This window comes from Aphelocoma coerulescens, chromosome 28 (assembly GCF_041296385.1).
Source record: "Aphelocoma coerulescens isolate FSJ_1873_10779 chromosome 28, UR_Acoe_1.0, whole genome shotgun sequence".
NCBI classification, from domain to species: Eukaryota; Metazoa; Chordata; class Aves; order Passeriformes; family Corvidae; genus Aphelocoma; species Aphelocoma coerulescens.
This window is the reverse complement of record NC_091041.1, coordinates 5142322-5156506: the sequence shown is the minus strand read 5'-3', so window position 1 is coordinate 5156506 and position 14185 is coordinate 5142322.

Genomic DNA, 14185 nt, shown 5'->3' with positions numbered 1-14185 from the left:
GGGAGCAGGGAACACAGCTATGGCCCCAGAGATCTCTGCTGGTATCAAGGAGTTCAGTGTTGGCAGTAAAATTAACTCAAAAAAGGTTTCTCTGTTCCTCAGCTCCTTCAGAAAGCTTCTGCAGAGCCTACCCGGGAATAACTCTCCTTTTCCCTGCTCCAGTCACTTTGGGGAGGGCAAAGCAGTGGGAGGAACACAGAATTCCTTTGTGAAGACTCACCAGGGAGCTCTGCCTGGACACTCACAGCTGTGGTCTCCGACTGCTCCCTGCTCAGCTCCTCAGAATGTTTTGCTGAGGCTTTCCAAGAACAAAGATGTGGGAGATGATCATAGATAGGCAAATTCCGGCGTGGAGCCAGTCCTGAGCGTGCAGCTGAGCTCCAGTGGGTAGGACAGGGAGGGCTTGTCCGAACAGGTTGCCCCTCATCACCCTCAGCCTTTCTCCCTGCAGACAGAAATAAATGGAAATAGGAGCTCTCACCCTGCTGAGTTTCATGCGTGGGTTTCCAGCACCAGGGAAGGGGATCAGGGAGAAGGGAGGGGCCCAACCCCACAACACCAACAGGTCCCAAAGGCTCAGAGCGCTGTTTGTGCCTCGTCCTGCACCCACATGCCCTGCTTGGCATCCAGAGATGGGCTCCTGGTCTTCCAGGCTCATGGCACAGCTCTTGAACAGCAGATTAAAAAGATGAAGCCATTAAGAACAAATTTATCAATGCCTGATCCAGAGCCCATTGATGCCAGCTGGGAGACTGGGATGGGAGCCTGGGGTTGGCAGCCCGACCTGAGCACCAGCAATCCCCCAAACCCACATCCCCTCAGGCTCCTGGAGTGGCCCAGACCTCATCCCCACTGTCCCTCCCCAGGCTGCCCCTCAGCTTTGCTCTGTCTTTGTTATATCACAGGTCCTGTGCATTTTCCAGGATCTCAGCTCCTCGTGGAGCATTCCTGGGGAGGAATCATGGCATTTTTTGGGAATCAGGGAGGCTGTGTGTCTGCAGCGTGCCCGAGTCCATCTGTAAGTTCACCAAAAAGCTGTGTTCCCTGGGACGATTTATCCTCCCCTCCCTGATCCAGTAGCAGCCCAACACTGCTCCCTCCGGCTCTCCCTGTCCTGCCCATTCCTTGAAATCATCATGAGTGTCTTTCCCAGGTCAGGAGCCAAGATCCCACATTGCTCAGGATTTAGTAATCAGCATGTGATGGAATCAGGGTTGGGTTGAAAACAGCAACACCTCCAAAATCTGTCCTGGGCTTGGAACAGGACATCACCCACAGAGGGACCAGGGCTGAAACAGCACCAGGAGGGATCCAGGTTGGTTTGGGAGCTTTTGTTTGGCTTTAAAATCCAGCAGGGAAGGCTCTCAGCTCTCTTTTTCTCCCCTCTGAACACCTTCAGCACCCACTTCTCTCACTCCATGGCATTAAGAACGTGCTGGATAACCCAGCCACGAGCGTGGAGGGCAAACCAGGGCGTGTTGGGGCATTTCAGGGGCAGCTCCAGCACTGCCTGCAGCCCTCCCATCACCCCCAGCCTCCGCTTCCAACCCATAAAATATTCCCAGCTAATGGCTTTCCACATAAATAGGAGGACCTGCTCTCCCCACCAGTTTACTCAGAGCACTGACCCCTCTCTGGGGTCACAGGGAAGCTGTGGGAGGTCCCCAGGTTTTCCAAAGAAGAGGATTTCCCTGCATGGACACTCAGGAGCTGATTGATGGGCCCAAGAGGGGCTGTTGGAGGGGAGCAGCGCTGGGGAGGGATTACCAGGAGATTTAGCAGCTCAGGTGGATTAAGGGTGATTTGTCAGTTGTCTGCCCTGGGTCTCCACCAAAGAAAACCCCAACCAAAAAGTGGCCAAGGGCTGGAAAACATTCAGGAGGTGAAACCCCAGCTGGCCATAGGGTTTGAAGGGTTGAGGCTCAGCTGTGGGTGTGGTGGGAGCGAGGAGTGCCTGAGGCAGAGGTTCCCTCCAGCAGCCCTAAAAACCCGCGCTGGCCACCTCGCTCTTCTGCTCCACGGAACCTCCTGAGCTGGAATGGACCCACAAGGACCATCGAGCCCAACTCCTGTCCCCAACAACCCCAGGCTGTGATTCCATCAGCCACCACGGATGTGACCCCAGCTCCCAGCCCGAACTGGGCCCCGTTCTTCCAGCTCCCTCCGGAGCCGGCGGCTCAGCTGGATCCCAGCCCCGTCCTTCCAGCAGCTGCCCCCAATGAGCTCCAGATGGGGGGTGGGTGTGCAGGGGCTGCTCCGGGGGGAAGGAGCAGGCAGCCGAGGCTGTTGCTGCTTTTATCTCCCTGGCTTTGTTTATGGGAAGGGAATGAGCGCGTGGCTGCCAACGATTTACTCTGGCGAGGGCACCCCTCCAGGAACACTTTTACTGCTGTCACGTGCAGCCCCTTCCAGCAGCTCCCCACCACCAGCAGCCGTGGCTGCCGAGCCCCAAGAGCGGCCACCGATTCCTGGAAAAGTCCCAGTGTGTCCCAGCGGGCGGCCAAGCATGGCCTGCCCTGCTCAGACACCTCCCCACAGCTTGGTCCTCCTCGGGAGCAGAGGGTCCAGCTGGCTCTGGGGTACCCTAAAGGCTCTGAGTCCCATCCTGACTGGAATCCTCCTGGTGTGAGGTGGGCAGGCCCTGGCACAGGGTGCCCAGAGCAGCTGTGGCTGCCCCTGGATCCCTGGCAGTGCCCAAGGCCAGGTTGGACATTGGGGCTGGGAGCAGCCTGGGACAGTGGGAGGTGTCCCTGCCCATGGTGGGGTGGCACTGGGTGATCCTTAAGCTCCCTTCCAACCCAAACCATTCCATGATTCCCTGCTGGGCTGCAGGAGGATTTTCCCCACCTTCCCACACCACAGAGCTCCTGGAGGCCCTGCTGTGGCAGCCGTGGGGACGAGGGACTCCAGCCTGGGGACGGCAGAGTAAAATTCCCATGCCAGCAGAGCCCTGAGGCTGCACAGGTGCCCTGGGCAGGAGCTGCCCTGTGCTGCCCATGGATGTCCTGCCCCTGGAGAGCTCTGCTGGGTTCGGGGCACTGTGGGAGGCCAAGAACTGGCAGAGGCTGAAGCCCCAGTTCCCAGCAAACGGGGTTGGTGTGTTTTCCCTCACAGCCCTGCTGATGGTTAATTGGATTGAGAGCAGCCAGCATCTGCTCAGGGTTATTTATTGCCTTTAGGAGGCGAGCTTTATTGGGAATTATTTCTGTCTTATCTTATTTTTGGTGCCTGTGTTGGGTCTGAGCTCTGGAAACATCTGGATGCACCAGAGGGGACTCTGTGAGGGATCAAATGTTTGCCAGGCAAAGACAGCCCTGGGCTGGGCTTTGCCAGGAGCCTCCCTGCTCCAAGGCTGGGTGAGGCATCATCCTGCACTTCCCAGGCTGGACCACGGTGCTCTTTGCCAGTTTGACACGGGATGGAGGGACAGGACACAGGGAACAGCTTCCCACTGCCACAGGGCAGGGATGGATGGGATACTGGGATGGAATTCCCCCCTCAGAGGGTGGGCAGACCCTGGCACAGGGTGCCCAGAGCAGCTGTGGCTGCCCCTGGATCCCTGGCAGTGCCCAAGGCTGGGCTGGAGCAGCCTGGGACAGTGGGAGGTGTCCCTGCCCATGGGATGTGCCAGTGACACATCCAGGTCATCTCCTAGCGCACAGAAACCCCCTCTGGGCCCATCCCCCTCTCTGAGCCATTTTTCCCTTACTTCATCAATCCAAACATTGAGGATTTTGTTCCCTTCAGTGCAGCCTAAGCCCCTTTCCACAGGGCTGCTACAGCAGGGCTGGGACTGAGCCTGGCCAGGAGCTCTCCCTGTCCCAGGAGACCAGGCCAATTCAGGGGTTTTTTTACCTCACTCTTATTTACTGCAGCTCTGCCAAGAAGGTGCTCAGTGTTTTACCAGCCCCACCAGAGTCTGTCTGCCCGGAGATTTGATTCAGGGCAGCTCCTTGCACGGGCTGGCACAACCCCAAACCCTCCTGATCTCAGCCTGAGTGTTTGGAAAGGGATTCAGCAGCAACGAGAGCCTGGGATAGCGGAAGGTGTCTCTGTCCATGGCAGGGGGTGGAATGAGATGAAATCTAAGATCCAACCGAATCCGTTCTGGGATTCTGTGGTTCAGTGGCCACGTCCACAGTGAGAATAAAACAACATCCTGATCTCTGCAGGCTGCAGGAACCCTCATGATTCACCTCAGCATGGAATTCCTCCCCCAAAAACCAAAGGACCTTCAGCCATATCCCACTCGCCCTGAATCCATCAGCTGGCTTCTCCGGTAACGCTCTCCCTGCCATGTCATCGGGAAGGAATTTGGGCTCTGTTTGATAATCAGAGAGGGATCAGAGCAGCCCTGAAACCCTCTGACCACAAAGATTTCGGCAGGGCTTTCAAGCTCGTGTGGCCGCTGTCCAAGGACCTGCTCCTTCCCGGGCATCCCAAACCCCACTCATAAATCAAAGCATTCCAGCCCTGGTTTCCTCTCTGCGTCCATGAACGCTCACAGAGGTTTCTTCTTTAAAAAATTTAATCTGGGCAATTGTTCAAAAATGTTAAAATTACCTGCTCCTTTTATTCTCTAATGACAGCCTGTGGAGGCGTAATTTAACCCAGACCTGAAGATGTCTGGTTTAAGGTTAAAAAGTCCTCCGAGCTGAACTTCATCCAGCAGCAGCCATGAGAAATCAAACTTGCCCAGTGTTAATTTTTAAGTTCCTCTCATTAATGAAGCCGTGGAGGATCCCAGGCCAGGGGGTCCAGCTTTGTGTTACCCCAACTTCACATCTTCAGTGCAAGGTTTCATCTGTTTCATGTCCAGTCTGTTTTCTGGAACCAGAACCCAGTGAGGATGGAAAATCACAGAATATTGGGATTGTTAGGGTTGGAAAAGACCTGCAAGATCAAGTCCAGCCTGTGACTGAGTGTCCCCTCTGCCACTAAACATGAAGTGCCACGTGGTTCCCTGTGGATCCCTCTGGATCCCTTCCTGCTCAGGAGATTCCATGATGATGATGATGATGATGATGATGATGATGATGATGATGATGCTCTTGTCCTTGTCTCCAGCAATGCTGTTGCTGGGAATTCTACAGCCCATGAGGAAATAGCCATGCTGGGTGCCAAATCTGTAACCTGAACATTTCAAAGCAAGGGGACCACCGTGCCTCCACCCCCAGCTGATTTATCCCAGTGGTTTCCTGGGCATTCCCGTGGATTCTCCTCAGCCATTACTCACTCCCTACCTATGACATTTCCTTGGGGATGGGGTCACATCCCAGCCCCCACCCCCAGCCCTGAGGGAGCACATCTGGAGCCACAGGGAGCTCCCCGCTCGCTCCACGTGGGTGCCACAACCCAGCAGCCACCCCAGCCCTAAGTGCTTCCAGGAGGGAGAATCCCGGCTGCTGCCGGGCCAGGAATGGGAGCCAGAGTCTCCCTGTGAGCAGATGTCCCACAGGGAACGTTCCAGCCTTCGGTTCCCCCATTAAAAACGTGTTGGGAGGGATTTGACGACTGGGTTTGACAGAGGGAAGAAACCCCTGCGGGTCCTGGCAGCGGCGAGGATTTACGAGCTGGGGCTTCGCTTTGGGTCGCTCTGATCGTGGGATGTAGGAAAGGAGCAAAAAAACCCCCAGAACAAGGAGGGATGGTGTCTGCATTCCTGCTGCCTGAATCAGACCTGTTTCCTGGCACATCCAGGCCCTCTCCAGCTGCAGGGACTCGGGGAAGGTGCAGCAGCGGCTGCACCGATCGGCTCATCCCTGACATCCTGAAAGCCACATCCTAAACCATCTCCACTCTCCCTCCTCTCTTCCTCAGGGGTGGAAATTCTTCCCTGTCACTTGTGAGCAGTTTTTAGGGGTGTGGCGGAAGTTTTGTCCCAATTTGCTAAAGGGCAGAGTCTTTCCAATCCTTCTTTGGGATTTTTTGGGGGATTCTTTCCAGTTGCTTTCTTTGGGACCCAGGGTGAATGGAGGCCTGGGATGAACCCAGCCTGCCTCAGGTACCTCGGCTCCCTCCCCTTCATCTCCCTGGAACAGCATCCCCTCACGCTGGGAAAGGAGGGAAGACAAACCTGCCAGCCCTCTGCCTTCCTGCAGGGTGTGAACAGCTTCCAGAAACGCTTCCAGACACGCCGATCCCTCACCAAGGATTTAGGATCCCGACTATTTATTGCCCTGGCAGGGAATGGGAGCCACGTGGTCACCAAGCCCCAGGGTGGGCTCTGAGGGAGCCAGCCTGGGGCTGAGCATCTCCCGTGGGCCCTGGAGCTTCCTCCTGCTCTCCCAACTCTCCCTCCTCTCCCTCCTCACCTGCTCCAGGCCACGCCGCCGAATTCCCAGCGCTCCCACCTGGTTCCTCGCTCCATGCCTAACACAGACGTGCCTGGTGTTTCTCTTCCAGGCAATATAAAAATGAAAGGAGAAAAATTATAAGTTATTTCAAAGCCCTTCGCTTCAAAAACATCCAAACCAAGTTAAGGCAGCGGAGCCATAAACGTTCCTTTTATTGCACACACAAAGTTCCCCTCTGCAACACGATTCCTCTCAATTTATGGTTCTCCCAGAGCTATTAATTCAGCCCAGGTCTTTTCTTCTTATTATTATTTTTTTTTTTTTATTTCCCCCCTACTTTAAGTCAAATAATTCATAAATACTTGACTCTGGAGTGTGCTTTATGAGCATTATTATGATCACTTGAATGTGGAAACGCCTGTGAAGTTATTACAGGAGTTTTAATATGGCACAGACTCCCCAGAGGGGCAGAACAACTCCATCACACTCTGGAGGGAAGAGGCCTCTTGTGAGGCTCTTTATTTGCCCAAATAATTAGGATTCTGCAGCCCAGATTTCCCTGAATCCACTCAATCACAGCCCCTGGGGTGTTTTAATTTTGCTATCACTGGCCAGAGCGAGATGAGGGTCAGGTCTGCAGGTCCCCATGAGATTTTCAGACCCAAACACACAGAAAAACCTCCTAAAAATATTTTAAAAATAAAAAATTATCAGAGGACCACCAGCAGGGCCATTGGATTGTTGGGCTTGATGAGCTTAGAGGTCTTTTCCAACCTGGTTCTAGGATAAAAGGTGTAGAAGAGCAGGTAACGGATTTCCTTGGAGTTCCCAGGTGTGAAGGAGGCCTGGAAAACCCGGATCGTCCTGGTCACAAAGCAAACACAACTTTTCTGTCATCCTGGCCCTCATCACACGCTGCTGAAAGCCAGAAATTCCCTCATGGGGTGAAAGTCAGAGCTGGAAACCACTGGAAGATTTTAGGGAAAGAGAGAATGTGACAGCCCTCAAACCACACCAAGGGGGAAATAGGAGTTCATGGAATCAAATGGATTTTCTGGGGTGGCTGAGCTTTTCCTCAGGGCATCCCAAGAAAGGGGCTGTGCACATTCCCTGGATTCTGCATTTCTCCTCCTCATTCTCCCATGGAAATCCATCACTGGGGGCAGCCACGGCCCCGGCGCTGTGAGGCCAAACATCGCTGGGGCCGTGTTTGGTTTCCCTGGGATGTGCTGTGGGATGACACCTCCTCTCCAGCCCCCAAAACCCCAGGATCTTCCCCAGGACCACCCAGGAAGAGCTGCAAAAGGAGCCCACGAGCCCTGCCTGCTGCTGGAGCACCACTGCTCCCCAGGAAATCCATCTTTTTCCTTGGAAAGAACTCCCCCAGCAATCGCCTTCATATCTCCAAGGTGTCTTGCAGCCACGGAGGTGCAAATATTTATCCATACTTGGGATTGCAGAGTGAGGCCTGACTAAGTGTTCCCAGACTCTGGAGCAGTTGTTGTTTTAAGACCTGAACCATGGACACCTGGCTGGAATTAATCAGGGAGCAGGGAGGCAGAGCAGAGCCCTAATTAACCCTTCCCACATCAATGTCAAGGGCACGAGGGCAGCCTGTGTCACCTGTCAGCAGCCTGGGAATCCCAAAGCCGGGAATGTCCTGCCCTGCTCGGGGCAGGAGCTGGAAGCAGGATTTATCACGCTGGGCAGGCTCCCCGTGCCTCGGGAAGAGCAGCAGGAATAAATGTTCATGAGCAGATAATAAAACACGAGAGCAAAACCAGCTCCTGTCCGGGCTCTGTCAGCATCCAAGAGGAGCTGGAGCCTCTCCTCAAGGGACAGGAGCCACTTTGCCCCGCGTGGTTTCGAGTAGAAAGATTGGATAATTCAAGGAGATTGGGTATGAGGAAAAATTTCTTCTTTAGATTGGATATAGGGGAAAATATCTTCACCAAAAGGGTGGCCAGGCCCTGGCACAGCTGCCCAGGGCGGTGCTGGAGTCCCATCCCTGGAAGTGTTCAGTGAATGTGGCTGTGGCACTTGGGGACACGGTTTCCTGGTGGCCTTGGCAGTGCTGCGTTGCTGGTTGGGCTCCATGATCTCAGAGGGTTTTCCAACCTCAACAATTCTGTGATTTCACAGCTCTAACTATTTCACATCACCAACAGCTCCCTTGAAGACCAAAAATTGCAGCCCTTGAGAAGGGATCAAGCCCAAGCCCACAGCCTCTCCCACTCCAGCTCCTCTCCAGCCCCACTGGCTGATCCCAGGAAGGGACAAAAGTCATGGAAAGAGGATTAGCATTGGTACAAGGTCCCTTTTCCCCTCCACAGGGGAAGGAATTGACCCAAAAATTGGTCCTGTGCAGGGCCAGGAGTTGCAGAGCTGCTGATCCTTGTGGATGTCTTCCAGCTCAGCCTATTCCATGGATAAAGCACAGCCTGGAACTGGAAGGCATCACCCCCATGGCCATTGGGCACTGGGACAAGCCCAGCTAAACCTGGCTTAAAACAGAGCTAGAACAGAGGGGGGACTCCCAAACTGCAGCTGAGGAGGAGACAGCAATCCCAGCAGTCAATCCATCAGATTCCTCCCCAAATCCACGAGGGAAGCTTTGTTTTCTCTGCCGCTCACCCGCGGCGTCCCCGTGCTGCAGAGCGGTCCTGGCTGTCAAACTTAATGCAGAACAAAACCCAACTTTATATCCTAAAGCAGAGGAGCAAACCCTTCCTGGCCCTGTTCCTGCAGGAATTAGCCCATTCCAGCCTCGGAAAGCTGCATTCCTGACCGATGTTGGTTTTCACGGCCCATTTGCTCGTTTGCTTCAATTTCCCTCCCTCCACAGCTCCAGGAACTGGAGAACTGTGGGGACAGAGATCTGGAAGGAGCTGGGAGCTGCTTCCTACAGAGGATGAGGAGGAGGCAGCAGGAGGCTGGAGGAGGATGCAAAGACCAGAGGAAGGGGAGAAGCAGAAGAGCACGGCCACTGCAGGGAGAGAGAAGCTCAGAGGGAATATTTGGAGAGAAATTACTGATGAGGCAGCATTGGGGTGGGAAGAGGACGTGGGTGGGATGGAGGAAGGGTCAGTCCCAGTTCATCTCCACTTCCCTGCCTGCACCTGAGCAGGATCAGGCTCCTCTCCTCTCCTTCAGTGCTGGGATGGAAGAGTTTGGGCTTCCAGATCATCCACAGAGCAGGTCTGAACTGGTGGGCTCAGAGTCCAGGATCAGCTCCCTGGAGAGGAAACCAGCACCAAAGCAGCAGGAAATGACCCCAAAAATGAGCCAAGGGATGTGGTCCTCACACAGGATCCCTCACTGCTCCTCTCTAGCAGCGACCACAACAAGGCCCAGAGCCACAAAAGAACAGGACAAAGAGATTTGATCTCCTCAATCCTCTCCCTGTCTCCAGCTGTTTCCAGCTCAGAGGAATTCCTGAGCAAAATCCTCGGTGACCCCTCAGCAATTTCTGCCCCGTGCCCTTGCCTGGTCTCCTCTGGACCTACAGCAGCTTTAGCACCCCCAGGCTCCTTTACTGGATCCTGGGACAAGATCCAGCACTGCCCATGGATGTTGTTCCCCCAGCCCTGGAGCATTCCCTGGGAGCCCAGGTGGGATCACATCCACCACTCACCCTCTGGACATCTGCCCGGGCCTCCGGCCGCTGCCTCCCGCTGCAGCCAGGAGCTGGGAACGGAACAAAGGCAGCAGGAGCCGGACACATCCTGGAGAAACTGCAAACACCAGGAACTTCCAAAAGCTGCATCCTGCACCGACAGCCCCAGCCAGGCCAGCAGGTGTGGTGGCAGCGGCCAAGGACCCGGATCCTTCTCACCACGGCGACCTCGGCACCAAACAATCCCCACCCCGAGCCAGGGCCAGCCCCAGGTCAGCCAAAACACCCAGAAAAAGGTCCCTGGACAGCTCTGTTTATGCCTTTCCGTGTGTTCTCGTGCCCAGGGAAGTCAGAGAGGCCAGGGGAGGGAGGATTTGCTGTTGAGCCAGGGTGGGGGTGAAGTTCTGCTCCTGATGAGATGTAAACAAGCCCCGGGAGCAGGTCAGGCCTGGTGCCCCCTTATCACGAGTGGCTTCATCTGGAATAAATACCAGCCCCGGGTCAGGGCCATAATCTCTCCCAGATGCTTTTGGGGGCCTGATCTGAGGCTTCAAACCTAAACTGGGGGGGTCAGGTAATCCCCCCCGCTGCTTTCTCTCTCCAGAGGCAATTTTCAGCCCCAAAACATCGTCCCTGGTGCAGAAAGTCCAGGATGGTTCCTGTGGGACATGGCCGTGGCTCTCCTCCTCCACAATCCCAGCTTGCTCCAAACCCCATCCAACCTGGCCTTGGACACTTGCAGGGATTTCTCAAAGCCTGGACTGTGCAAACAGCTGCTCTGGCCTTTAGAGATTCAATTAAAAAATTAGGAAAAACAAAATTTTTCCTCTTTAGGTCAACCCAGAGTGAAACATTCCCATTTGTACCAGCAAATCAGGGTTGGTTTTTTTTTCCTTAAGTGGAGTCAATGAAAACATCTTGTTCTCCCCCAAATAAAACATTTCTGGGTTTGCAAATGCATCTTTGAAGGCTCCTGTGGTCCCCTGCTTATTTTAATTAAAGGCAGGCAGATTTCAACTGGGAAATGCCACAGCTCAATAAAAGGCAAAGCATTTAATTTCAAGCATATCTCAAACAAAGCTGCAGCTTTTCATCCCCAAAATACCCTTTTTTTTTTTCTTTTTTGGTTCGAGTTGTAAATAATTTCAAAGGACCCAAAATAACTTTTCTTTTCCCTCCAACAAAGGTTTCATCTTAATTCCAGCTGGCCAAGCTTCCAGTGATTGGAGCCAGACCCTTCCCTGTGGTGCCCAGTGAGTGGACAAGAGGCCAGGGCATGAGTTGAGACCCAGAAATTCCCCTTAAACAGAGCAGAATATATTTTCTTTTTTTTCTTTTTTTTCTTTTTTTTTTTTTTTTAGCTTAAAGGGTGGCCAAATGCTGGGGCAGATAGAGCAGGGCAGCTGTGGGGTCTCCATCCTTGGAGAGAATCAGATCCTGACCTGGAGAACCTGGAGAACCTGGAGAACCTGGAGAACCTGGAGAACCTGGAGGAGGGAGCCCATGGCAATGTCATGAGGGTCAACAGGAACATGGCAGAGCCTAAAGGGGCTCCAAGGGAGCTGGAGAGGGACTGGGGACAAGGGATGGAGGGACAGGACACAGGGAATGGCTTCCCACTGCCAGAGGGCAGGGATGGATGGGATTTGGGAAGGAATTCCTGGCTGGGAGAGTGGGGAGGGGCTGAGATGGAATTCCCAGAGCAGCTGGGGCTGCCCCTGGATCCCTGGCAGTGCCCAAGGCCAGCCTGGACATTGGGGCTTGGAGCAGCCTGGGACAGTGGGAGGTGTCCCTGCCATGGCAAGGGTGGCACTGGATGTTCCTTAATGTCCCTCCCGACCCAATCCAGTCTGGAATTCTGTGATATCGGCTTTTGGAAACACCATCAGAGCCCGTCTTTAAGGAGCAGCAGACTCAGGCTGGGGGTACACTCACCATTCCTGCTTTTCCCTTGGAGAAATCCCGCGGGAATTTTTTTCCTGCATCCATCTCCTGGTGCGCGGGGACCTCTGCAGCCCGCGCCGCGCATCGCCCGCAGCCGGGATCGGGATGGAGCCGGGGCCGGGATCGGGATGGAGCCGCGGCCGGGATCGGGATGGAGCCGGGGCCGGGATCGGGATGGAGCCGCGGCCGGGATCGGGATGGAGCCGCGGCCGGGATCGGGATGGAGCCGGGGCCGGGATCGGGATGGAGCCAGGGCCGCGATCGGGATGTATTTATGGGCTCTGGGTCGCTGCAGAGTGTCGCGATCATCACTGCCTGAAAAGGAGCAGCAAATACAGGGAAATAAAAGGAGGATGCTCCCATGACGGGCAGTGTCTTTCCAAAGAGCCACGCCGTTCTTTCCTCCCCTTCACGGGAGTTTTTGGGTCTCGGGCGGGGGGAAACGCACTCTCAGGTAACAAAAAAACGTCATTCCAGGGGAGAATGCATGTGGGGAAGGGAGAGAGGCTGGAAAAGGGGGAAAAAGCTGCTTGGGAAAATAGCCGGCAGCGGGAAGGATCCGGTCCTGCACCAGCCATTCCCTTGCCTGGTATTGCCCCCTCCGGATCGGCAGGAGTCGGGCTCAGCGCAGAATTCCCAGAACGGCAGCGCTGGAAAAGCTCCTCAGTGGAGCTGGGGACACCCCAGCACCCCTGAGGAAAATGGAGTCCCAGAAAGAACATATTCCCCGGCAGAAGGAGCTGGGCTAACGCAGCGCGTGCTCAGTGAAATTCCTCCGGGATCGGAGGGAGCCTGGACAGGGAGCAGCACCTGCTCCAGGGCCGGGCCAGCAGCCAGCAGATGGCATTCACAGGCTGCCACATCCCGGCGGGTGCTCCCGAGTCCGGCCAGGCTTGGATTGCCTCGGGAAACGGGGAAACGGGAGAAGAACATTCTTCCTGTGAAAATGAAGGGAAAAGGGGAAACGTGCACCAGAGGCAGAGAGGATGCTGCGGACTTGGACAATTCGCCTTGGAGCCATCAAGTGTTAGAGAATTCCTGGTGTTTTCTTCCCATGGATCTTCTGTCAGCTTCCAGGGGAGAATCTCAGACTGGATTGGGTTGGAAAGGACCTCAAAGCCCATCCAGTTCCACCCCTGCCATGGCAGGGACACCTCCCACTGTCCCAGGCTGCTCCAAGCCCCAATGTCCAGGCTGGCCTTGGGCACTGCCAGGGATCCAGGGGCAGCCACAGCTTCTCTGGGCACCCTGTGCCAGGGCCTGCCCACCCTCCCAGGAAACAATCCCTTCCCAAATCCCATCCATTCCTGCTCTCTGGCACTGGGAAGCCGTTCCCTGTGTCCTGTCCCTCCATGCCTTGTCCCCAGTCCCTCTCCAGCTCTCCTGGAGCCCCTTTAGGCCCTGCAAGGGGCTCTGAGCTCTCCCTGGAGCCTTCTCCTCTCCAGATGAACACTCCCAGCTCTCCCAGCCTGGCTCCAGAGGATGTTCTCTTTCTGTGAATTATTGAACACAACCTTTTGGTAAAGATTTTTTTTTTTTCCCCCAAAATCCAACTTGACCCTGCCCTGGCACAGCTCGAGGCCATTCCCTCTTGTCCTGTGGTTGGAGCAGATCCCGACCCTCCCCAGCTCCCCCCTCCTGTGGGGCAGAGCCACAGCCCAGCTCTGGAGCAGTGAAAATCTCAGCCTCTTCAGAAGTGCAAAGGGGCCAGGATGGGGCTCGGGTTGTGGGTGCAGCTCTGGACATCCGGGGAGCAGGAATTCACTCCCCGAGGATGAGCAGGAGCAGCTGCCCGGTGTCTCTGCCCAGAACCCAACCAGAACCCGAGGTTCAGCCCCAAAGCAGCCCTGCCAGCCGGACCATTAAATCCCACACCCCACGCCGCGGCCACCTTCCGCTTTCTCAGGGAATGATGCTCTGCACCCAAATCCCTCCCACCCCTCCTGCGGGAGCCGATCCTGCGGGATGACGAGCATCCCTGGCTCCCACTGAGCGCTGCGAGGAGAGGGTGGCTCAGCCCTGGCAGCGCCATCCATCCGCCCGGAGCGAGAGTGCGGGCAGAGATTTGGAGCCGGGCAGCCAATTGGAGCGGCGCTGGCACAGGGAGGGGGTGCTCGGCTGCTCTCCCCTCCCCTCCCCTCCTCCAGACCCCCCTCCCCGTCCCCACGGCCGCCCTCTCACACAAAAGCAGGGAATTAGCTGACTTAGGGGAGCGGAGGCTTCGCCAGCTGCGGGCGGAAAATCATAATAAAATACCTTGGAGGGGAGGGAGGGAGGGAGGGAGGGAGGCGGCCGAGGAAGCGGCGGCCGTGGAGGAACACAAATAACT